The 10841-nt window shown below is 39.5% G+C and overlaps 1 long non-coding RNA gene across 2 annotated transcripts in view; it reads left to right on the top strand.

Annotated features, from left to right (window-relative positions):
* Positions 1–3990, top strand: part of LOC120619462 (uncharacterized) — a 42245-nt gene extending 38255 nt beyond the window's left edge. For both annotated transcript variants that reach the window (XR_005657507.1, XR_005657506.1), the window contains one exon: positions 1504–3990. This is a non-coding gene — a long non-coding RNA (uncharacterized LOC120619462). The remainder of the gene's footprint in view (positions 1–1503) is intronic.
* The last annotated feature ends 6851 nt before the right edge of the window (positions 3991–10841 follow it).

The following is a 10841-nucleotide window of genomic DNA, read 5'->3' on the forward strand; positions in this document are numbered from 1 at the left end:
ATGAATTTCTCCTAAAGACAAAAGTGGTGAATCACTGTGGTTCATCATGCAGCCTTCCCAATAGATCTAACTGTGGTAAGACGCAGTTCAGACCCTTTGAGCCACTGCTCCGTGTCAAAGCCAGATATTCAACCCTAACATACCAATCTCATGGACTTTTGCTTATAGGGAAAACTTGTATAACCTACTCCATTCTTATTTGTACATAATGTTAAACTTGTTTGTACATAATGTTAAACTAGTGTTCTATTAATAGTGATATTATTACTATCTCTGTAATACAGGCTATAGAAAACTGTAAATACTGTTATTATGCAACTATAATGTAAACATTCTCGAAGAACTGGGAACTTGCTGCAGCATTGCTCCTGGCCACTCTCCAGAAGTTCAGAGGCTGTACCAGTTAGTGAAACACTCAAAATACATTTGGAAGCCATTTTTATATAAAATAGTGCTGTTGGACATGGTTTTCCACTCCCCTCCTGCCCCTTAGAGGACACTTGGCAATGTCTAGAGACTTTTTTATTGTCATAATTCGGGGCTGCTATGCCACTGCTACTGGCATCTAGAGATGCATCTAATCACCTTACAGTGCACAAGACAGCCCCCCACAATGAAGAATTATTCACCCCCGAATGTCAACAGAGCTGAGGTTAAGGAACCTGATATACTAAACCGTGACACTAAAATGATATGCATGTTGGTAGAAATTAGTATTTGATGCAGTTGAGCAAACTGCAGCTGGGTTCAATTATAGAAGAGGAAAAAACTTTTGTTTCTATACCCTAGCCATCTCTCTGTCCTTCAGCTTTTGGGAGTCATTACAAGCCCCCAGTCTTCAGTGGAAAGTCACTCTCAATATTCCCTGTCGGTTTCCAGGTGACTTTTGTTTTAGCAGGAGGCAGTCACTACTATGTGCTTTTTTCACTACTGCTGCCTGTTCTAAATGGTTGCTTTTAGCTCCAGCATCTGCTGCCCACCTTTCAGGATCACTTGGCTTCATATTGGATACCATTCCTCTTTCTGGTCAAATACTTCTTTCATATGCTTATTGTGGATTGCAAACTATTGCAACTATAGCACTATTGTTCAGGTTATTTGTGTGTTTCTCAAGTCTTCCCTACCACAAGAATTATCTCGCTGGTCATGATCTTGCATGGGGTTTAGCTGTCCAAGCCAGTTGCCAGAGTTCCTCACCCTCTCACATCTCGCTCCTGCTGTCCCTGAGGCTGTCATCTGAGCGGCCAACTAAAAACTCACAAATTCCTATTTCTTTCTTGTACAAAGCAAATTGGACTTGTTTCACTCTCTTCTTCCCCTGCCTGAGTGGTGTGGGAGTGGGATTACTCAAATAGGAACATCAAAGTTCCTACTTGTTCCTAGACAAACAACAGTAATCACCAAAAAAACACTCTCATATCCCCTGGGATAAATTATGACACTGTTCTGGAAAGCAAAATTATAAGTACTTGTTTCACATAGAATTTTTTTTCTTCCCAACAGACTGGGGATCAACAAGTGGGGACCATCTGGGATTTGAATCTTGGCTCCACCATCTGTTATCTGTGTGACCTTGAGCAAGCTACTTAACCCCTCTGAACCTTAGTTTCCTCAGTATTACAATGGGGGGAAAACACAGTACATACCTCATAGAGCTGTTGTGAGAACTGAAAAAGGTAATGCATGTGAAGGGCATCAGTTCCGTGGCTGACACTGAGAAGCTCCTCAATAGATGGTGAGTATTGAAGAGTGGGATATATGAGGAGACTGTCCACACTAAGAGAGAAAGCATGCAATAGGCACATTCCTACAGAGTGGGATGCGTGTACTAAGCTAGAGGGGTTCAAAAGAGTCAAAGAGCTTCCGCCCTCAAAGAACACCCATTCTCCTGGGAAAGACAGAGAAGTATACAGATAACTATAATGACATGTGACAGAGAGACAGCAGAAACCTGTTTGTACATGGCAAAGGATTTTTACTCATCAATGACCATGACACTCTGTTGCCATGGGTAGATGTTAATTTCTATCCCACAAGAGAATCAATGTATATGCCATTTTCCTTGCAGTGAAAGGAAGTTAAGTAGTGTCCCTAGGTATCTTGATTTGGCCAGTCCAACTGCCAAAATCCACAGCTTAAGGAACCAAGATGTGTCCCTGTTCTGTCTTTGCTTCTGGATTCCCCTCTCCATGTGCAGCCTTAGAGGGGGCTTCATACCCCATGGTAGGCTGCCTCTTGATTAAAACTCTGAGGATCTAGCAGCATCTTAGAATGCACACAGGAGCCAGCTACCTGCCCCAATTCTATAAGACAGAGGTCTCAAAACCCTGGGCCATGGGCCAGTACTGGTCCATGGTCTGTTAGGAAACGGGCCACACAGCAGGAGGTGAGCAGCCAGCAAGCGAACTTCATCTGTATTTGCAACTACTCTGCAGCGCCAGCATCATCGCCTCAGCTCTACCTTACATCATCTGGCATTAGATTCTCATAGGAGTACTGGTCCCTTGTGCCAAAAAGGTTGGGGACTGCTGCCGTAGGTGATTCATCATGCCATGTTGAAAAAAGAGCCTACATTAATAATTAGAACAGCAAATGTGCCAGTTTTAAGTGACTTAATCACTTAAGCCATACTTTATTGTTTTTAATTGTTTATTGTGATTACATCCTGAGTAAGCACAGTTCCAAATAACGATGATGAAAATGCAATGAATATTATTTTTTATATGATTTTGAGGACTTTTATCCCATCACCCTCCCCTTCCCCCTTTCAAAATATATCATGGCCTAGGGTAAGTTACAGAAATTCTGTGAGTTATTGTTTTGCTAATTAAAGCCAATGAAAACTTAGATTTTTAAAGTATTTACATGGAATATTGGCAATACCTTGAGTGTCACAAAACAAGAAGCATAAAATTAAAGTCAATCAAATGGAAAAAAATCAAAGTTGGATTTCTTCCTCACACCTGACTAGGATAAATTCCAAGTAGATGTAATATTTAAATGTATAAAATACAACTGTCTTCTCTTTTAGCAGGAACTAAAAAAGAATTATTCACCTGAGAATAGGGAAGGTATTTCTGGTTATGATATTAAATCCGGAACCATAAAAGAAAAGATTGATATTCAATCTCATAACATTAAAATTTTCTGCACGGAAAAAACCATAAGCAAAGTCAGAAGGCAAATAACAACCCGGATGGAAATATTTGCAGCTCTGTTACAGATATGGATTTCCCATATATGTGAGCTTCTACGAATCAGAAAGGAAAAGACCAACAGTGCACTAGAAACATGATCAAAGAGCACGAACAGGCAAGGCCTAGAAAGAGGAGACACGAATGGCTCACAGGCCCATGAACATGGCTCAGCCTCACTCGCAATAGAAAAAATTTAAATTACAATTACACTGAGATACTAATTTTTGATGATCAGATTAGCAAAGACTCAAAAGTGTGATGAAGTGCTCTGCTGGCGAGGGTGTTCTGAAACGGGCACTTTCATACCCTGCTGTTGGTGCTTCAGCTAGGTAGGGAAATTTGGCATTTACTCAACTTTTAGGGATTTATACTATAGATATTCCCCAAATGTACTCATTGAAATCGATTTAATATTACCCATTATAGCAGTGTTTTTAGAGCAAAAGAGTATCAGCTACCTAAATGTCCAGCCATAGGCATTAAATTGTGGCACATCCAAATAGTTGAATACGGTGCAGTGAAAAAAAGAATGATGAAGCTCTTATGTACTGATATAATAATCTTCAATATATATTAAGTGAAAAAAACTAAGGTACAGAACAGTTTATATAGCACACTATACTTTGCGTACAAAAAGAGAGTATATATGTATATGTGTATAACTTATTTCCTTGTGTATATATAAACTGTCTGTATGGCTAGGTCAGCAGTGGACAGGATGCTTCACTATATATCTTTATTGTTTTTTGAATATTGAACTGTATGAAAGTATCCCTTATTAAAACTTTTTAAAAATGAAATAAAAATAAGTCAATTTAAATAAATTAATTTAATTTAATGACCAAGTTTCTAAACTCATTTGTGGTTGTCTGTTGAATCTCTATTCTTCCTCTTGGATTCTTAACACAATCCAGTATTATTTAGGCATCTGCCCCTCCAAACATAACCCCTGTGTCTCAGTCCACATCTGAAACTGCCCAGTAATTCCATTCCCTTGGCCAATAATTGGTTCAGAAACCCTGGCCAGAATCAGTGTGTGGCATTGTCCTGAGAACAGGGGTTGACTCAAGAATAGGCATGTGACCAAAAATATGCTAGAGGTTCCTGGGAAGGAAGTTTCCTTGCTCTTAGGTGAACTTCACCCAAATTGGTGGCATCTCTATGTGAAACCAGTAACTGCTGCAGCCATTTTGCCTTCATGAAGGAAGAAGCCCAAGGGCAAAGCCAATACATAGAGGCCATCTCAGGATATTATAGAGAAATAGATCCAGAGCCAGTAAATTAAACTGCCCCTAACGCCTGCCCTACTCTCTGGACTTGCAGTTATGTGAAGCAATACTTTTCCTTATTGCTTATGTGACTTCAAATTGAATTTTCTATTACTTGAAGCCGTGGGCTAATACCCGTGTCTCACAGAAGAATATCTTTCCAAGAATCTAAGTGAAACACATGGGTAGTAAGTCAAAAGGAAAAAATGCCTGCTGAAGTTTCTCAGACTTAGCCAAGGCACATGGCATGTGTTGACACAAAAACTTTCCAAATCAGGCTTTGAACTCCAATTAGAATATGGTACAGAAGTAGTTTGGAGGAAGGAGTGAGGGACTGAGAAGAAAGATTTCAAACATTCATAGTGGTTGTGACTGGGTGAGTTTTTTAAAAATATTTTTTCTTAAATTAAAAAATGCAAATGTAATATTTTTATGATGAAAAAACAAATATCAGCCACAAAGGCCACTTGGAAACGGAATGGTAGAGAGGCTGGGCCAAGCAAATTCTCAATAAGTTAATGTCAGGTTTTCAAAACACAAGCCTGAAGGCTAAATAAATAAATAAATGCTTAAAAAGCTCGTCATAAGTTAGAGATTAGGAAGTTTAAGAATTCCTATTAGGCTATTAGAAGCAAGAGATTTAAAACATAAAACAAAAACAGAAAGCAAATTTAGATTACAACTGTAATATTTAAAGCAGAGCTTGTTTTTCTGTTCTTAACATAATGATTTTCACAAATACTTTTGAGGTGTCCTATTTCTAGTCACCCCATACATGGGGTTTGTTTTCCTTTTCTGGTGATTCCCAGAGGGTCACTACAGGATTCAGATTGGGAGGCTTTAGAATCTTCTGGACCAAGGAGAGTCCTAGAAGTGCATGGTAGAGATTTTTTCCCCCTTTATTAATCCATTGACGGCCTTTAAGGAGGAGAAGGTAGAAGAAGACTCTATAAAGGAGACTTGAGTCTAGAATGATCAGGGAAGTAAGAGGAAACCAGGAAGAGGGAACAATAATCTAGAAGCAAAAAAGATTAAATAAGATAGGGACTGAAAAGAGCCTGTCGGTCTTGGCAACTAGGAAGTCATTGGTGACTCGGGCAAGAGCAGTGATGAAGAGTTAAGTTCAAGGCAGGTGAGGAGCATCATTCACTCTTAAGAAACCTGGCTGTGAAAGGGAGGAGAAAGAGCGTGGAAGCTAGAGGAGACAGAAGGCTTAGGGATGAGAATGCCTGTTTATAGGCTGAAGGAAAGTGCCAGTACAAAGAGAATGTTTAGGGTGCCTGCAGAACCAAGCTTAAATTGAGTATGTTCGTGGTGCCAGCAGGACTAAGAGATGGGGTCCAGAGTGATTTCTTTGGCAGAACAATACCTATTTCACCGAAGGAAGAAGAAAAAAAAGAAAAAGAAAGATGGATGCACATGTAGATAAATTTAGAAGGACGGCAGGAAACGGAGATTACATACAGTCTGATATCCTCTATTTGTGCTATGGGAGTGAGAGTGGCATAGATATCTTGAGAACATTGGTGAGATTTTAAAAGTCATTAAGTCATTAAGAGGGACATCACGTGTACTGAGTAGGAACACAAGAATTGCCAGGAAGAATCCAGGTAGCAGCTGAGATTAGAACCTGGAAAGTTAGCCTGCGTGCTGGGGGCAGAAGGAAAACAGATCCAGCCAGAGTTATGATTTTGGTTGATGGCAAGGGTGAGAGGCAAAGGATTAAGAAGGCACTAGCCATGGAATGACTGAATTGCAAACCCATGAGAACTAAACTAGATAAAGAAGTGAGGGGAGGAGAAGCCGTGGTGGTGGTGGTGGTGGTGGTGGTGGTAGAGGGGTCAGGAGAAAGGAAAGGTCAAGGACAGGTCTCTGAGCCCTATGTGAGAGGTTTCAATTAAGTGAGTCTTGAGTAAGACCTAGGGATCTGCATTGTTTTTCCTGGTTCTTTTTAAAATGAGGGTAACATGTGCATGACATAAAATCCAGAAAGTACAAAAGATATACAATAAAAAGTAAATCTTTCTCTCACCCCTGTGGCAACCCCTGCTGCCATTTTCTCAGATGTCCTGGGGACATTCAATACATAATTACATAAATATATGCTTTTTTCTTTATGCAAACAATAGCATATTACATATGCTTTTCTACGCTTTTTTTTTTACCACTTAACCCTAATTCTTAAAGATCAGTTCATATCAGTTCATTAAATGCTACTTCAATATACTATTGGCTCCTTGGAATTCTACTTTTTAATACCAAAAGATGGAAAACAATGGGTGTTTATGTTAATTCTCTAATTTATGAAGTCCCCCACCACAAAAATCTTTCACTATCCTATGTATAGGTGTACTATAACTTAGAATTCTATGTTTTTAATAGAGGACTGGGATTTGGGTGGCTCATAGACTGCACATTAAAAAACACTTGTCACAGCCCTTGAGAGCATAATGCATTTAGAAGATGGAAATACTGAAAGAATGAGAAAACTGGAATGACAGGGAGGTTTTACTTCGCATAGTGATCTCTACTGATTTATTTGAGAGATTTTATCCTGAATATACCAGTCCCCTAGACAACTATACAAAACATACTATTTGTGCATAGTTAGAAAATGGTATGTATATCGACACCTGCTGAATAGTAATGACAATAGGCAAAACAGAAACAAAAATAAAAACCCAAACCAGCTAAACTAAACCAAACGAACAGACAAAATTAGTAAGAAATTCATTTCCATGTGCTGTCAAGGTTTCCATAAAGAAAGCTGTGAAAAATCTCCAAGGGAGAGATCTTTTCGTTACATTATTGGAATGTTCATTTTTGCCACAAGGAAAAACCTCTAGCAGTTGAAACTAAATGTAGTGAGTCTATAACCATGAATTCTCCAGGATTCTTCAATTCTATTTGGATTTCTTGACTTGGGGCTAGGACTAATTTAGAAAGTAGCGGACTCTGGATTGAAACACAGGTTTGCCTGAGTCCATACCATACATCTTTCCACTACTAAACACTCCTTTCCACCAATGAATGTTCATGGTGTTCCTTGCTAGAGGAGCCAGACATCCAGTCTCCAGAGGGGACAACTGTCTCATCTCTGCATAACTCCAGGCAGGTCTTCCAGATGACACTGGTAACTACTAATCGGGTGAGCTGCTCAGAGAATCTCCCAGCGACATCATTTGGCCTAATTGGTCCCGCTGGAATTATGCTACCCTGGCTGAAACAGAAAGGTAAACAAGCTCTTTAATATGATACAGCTAGGGTACACATTAGATATCTAACTGACATAGTACAATCTAGTGTCAAAAGATGGGAAATAATGCCTGAATATATTGTTTCTAATTCGGGATCCCCCAGTATGGGGAGTTTTGTGATATCCTATATACTTCCTCTTTCGTTGACCTTCTCCACTGTGTGTGGGCTTAAGAGAAGTGAATTGAAATATAACAGAAGATACCATCAGGATGACACAAAACCACAGCGAGAATTACTAAACTAGTTAGTGTCAATTAAAACATGTTCTAACGTACTTATCATATGGAACTGACATTTAAAAAAGAGTAGATTGAGTTGAGATTTCCAAGAAGGATGAGCTGCTTTTATTTTGCTTGTTTAGTTCCCTATCCAGATATTGGTATTTTGTAATTACATTATGTAAGATTTGGAAAGTCCCTCTCTCCCTCTTTGACATTTATTTCCCTGATATGATATAAAATGGTATATAGCAATAACTAAAGAGAGAACCAGGGAAGAATTTTAGAGCATTTCTCTTCTCTTCTAAATTATCTTCATTTTTATTCCATATTTTATTTCTAACTTGAATTGATCTTCTAAGCTGGTGAAATGCTTTAGAATGTTAGAGTTACCAAATGAAAGCTAAACTAGATTCAATCTTTAATTGCCAAGTCATTGCTTTCTGTATTGCTTTATTTATTCAACTTACATTGACTGAGTATCGATCTTAACAGCTTTCTGCTAGGTATTGTGTGACAGGCTGAGAAGTGCCTTGTCCACAAGGAATATACATTTTAGTTGGAGGAATATAAAGTAGTACATATTTAAGTGCTAAATAAATGGAAGATATGAGTGCTCTAGGCTATTCAAAAAATAGATGCATTAGTTTAAAGTAGTCATAGTGAATTTTAGGAGGCAGATGGAGGAGTAAGTTTTCCTGGGTAAGGCGAATGGCCTGAGTCAGAGCTTAGAGGCAGAAATTAATAACTGCATGGGCTGATATGTAAAAATAAATAGACAGGTATGCTGATATTCACCAGTAAAAACGGTTCATGCTGGGGAGCAGTGGGAGCTGAGTTAGAGAAAATAGTGATTCAGGTTGAAGGGGGACCTTGAATGCCTGACTAAGGAGTATGCTTTTGGTATTATTGGCAACAGAAGAGAATTGAAAGCTTCGGAGAAAGGAAGGGGTGTGGGAAAAGTGGATTAGGGAGATTAATTTGTTGGTGGAATGTAGCATGATTTTGAACAGAGGTTGGAGGCAATAAGAGGATATTTGGTTTGAGTTGATGAGGGCATCCAGGAGGATGGTTACTTTGGCAACGTAAATGAAGGATTGAGCAGGAAAAAGACTAGGAAACCAGACCATGGGAAAGGGTATATGAGCTTTTAAGTCCGAGCCAGTTTAAAAATGTTGGTTTCACTGAGAGAAATAAATAAGAAGGGCTGGTCTGGGGTGGGAAGGGGGAGACATGGAAACCTATGGCATTTAGGTTGTGGGCAGGACATGTGGTCTACAATGTCTAAAGTAGATCATTCGTGGCACATGAACTGACGAAGCCTGCAGATTGTATGCCTCTGCTCCAAGGTGGGGTTGGGTGGAAGTCATTAGAATGTTTTGCACACTCTGCTTTGTCTTTTTCAGGCAAGAGAGAGCATCTGCTGTCAGAGCAATCCCAGTCCTCAAGGGGCCTAAAAACTAGTCAGTGAGTATAATCTTAATAGAATTAGCTGAAAGATGAGCAAATGTCAGGTGATAGTTTGGTAGTATGTCATGGCTGCTAACTTTGACCTGCTAAGTGTAACATTATTAATGGCTTTTATGCATGGCTAAGAGGGTTAACACTTAGCAAATTAGATTTCTTAGTTTTTGTCCTGCTTTTATAATTTATGGGTACGATAGAGTACGTTACTCTGGGCAAAGCATTTAACCTCTCTGTGCCTTGACTTCCTGTTTGTAGAATAAGAAGCTCGTTGTGGCAGCATTCATAAACATTTTGAAAGCTACAGATAAAAAGCACTGTAGGTTTCTCTATCTTCCCACCCCCACTTCAACTCCTGAGTCAGTCTTTCGGAAAGGTCATCCATTCCATTGAATTCTTTCAATTGCTAACTCCCTAAGTCAGTTAATTAGCATTTTTCTAAAATGCTTTACCAGTCTGAAGCTGAAAGATGTAGTCTGTAATTGTCTTTTCAACCTTCTGGACCTGCCCATCCTGCTGACCCCTTTTTATTCAGTGGCTGGTGCCATGTGACTCCCATCTCTAGGTTCTTGGATCCACTCCAGCCATACTGGAGGGGAATTAGAGCTCCATATTAACATTCTGGGACTTCAACAAAAGGCAATCATGATCAGTGTGAAAATTCAGTCTCAGTTCTAGGTATTAAGCTCCTGCTTTGTTTCTAAGTCTCACTCTGTCACCAGATCTGGCCTTTAGATACTTGTGCGGTTGCACTGAGCCCAAGTCCTTGTCCCCCAAATTTGTCCAGTACATCATCTCAAGGACCTGAATTCTATTTGTTTTCGTCAGTTCCTTACAGAGAGAGGAATCCAGACCTGGAAGATGGCACTGAGGCTGGGGCCTTGCTATAAGCAACACATTTTCTTAATGCTTGCCATGATTTCCCAATTTTTGTCTGCTCTCAGATTTCTCAAGGTTGTGTTCCCGCTGTCCATTGGTTTACAATACTCACATTCTCTGTGTTGAGCCAGCCTGATTCTGGCTGCCTTCCTGGCTGCTGCTAGTTCCATACCCTCCAGATACTGATTTCTGGCTGCAAGCTCATGTCACCAGTGGGGGCTGTCTCCAGTTCCATGGATGTATCTAGTTCTAGTTTCCACTTCTTCCAGTCTACCTCACCCCTATTACAGTCAATCTTTTTATATTAAACTACAGCAGATATTTGCTGGTGTGGAAACTGATGTGGTATTGGAATTTTATCCTTGTTTACATCTTTTTGTGTGTTGGAAAGCTTGGGATCAGTTCCAAAAGCTGCTCAGAGAGCTTTCCTGTCTCCTTTAGAAGAAACAAATGAACATTTGACAATGCCTTGTGTCTATGACCAAGCCTCAAGGTAACTATTTTAATTGTAAAATTATATTATATAATCTCGATTTTGCTTTTAAATGTACTAATAT

This window comes from Pteropus medius, unplaced genomic scaffold (genome assembly GCF_902729225.1).
Source record: "Pteropus medius unplaced genomic scaffold, Ma_sr-lr_union100, whole genome shotgun sequence".
Classification (NCBI taxonomy): domain Eukaryota; kingdom Metazoa; phylum Chordata; class Mammalia; order Chiroptera; family Pteropodidae; genus Pteropus; species Pteropus medius.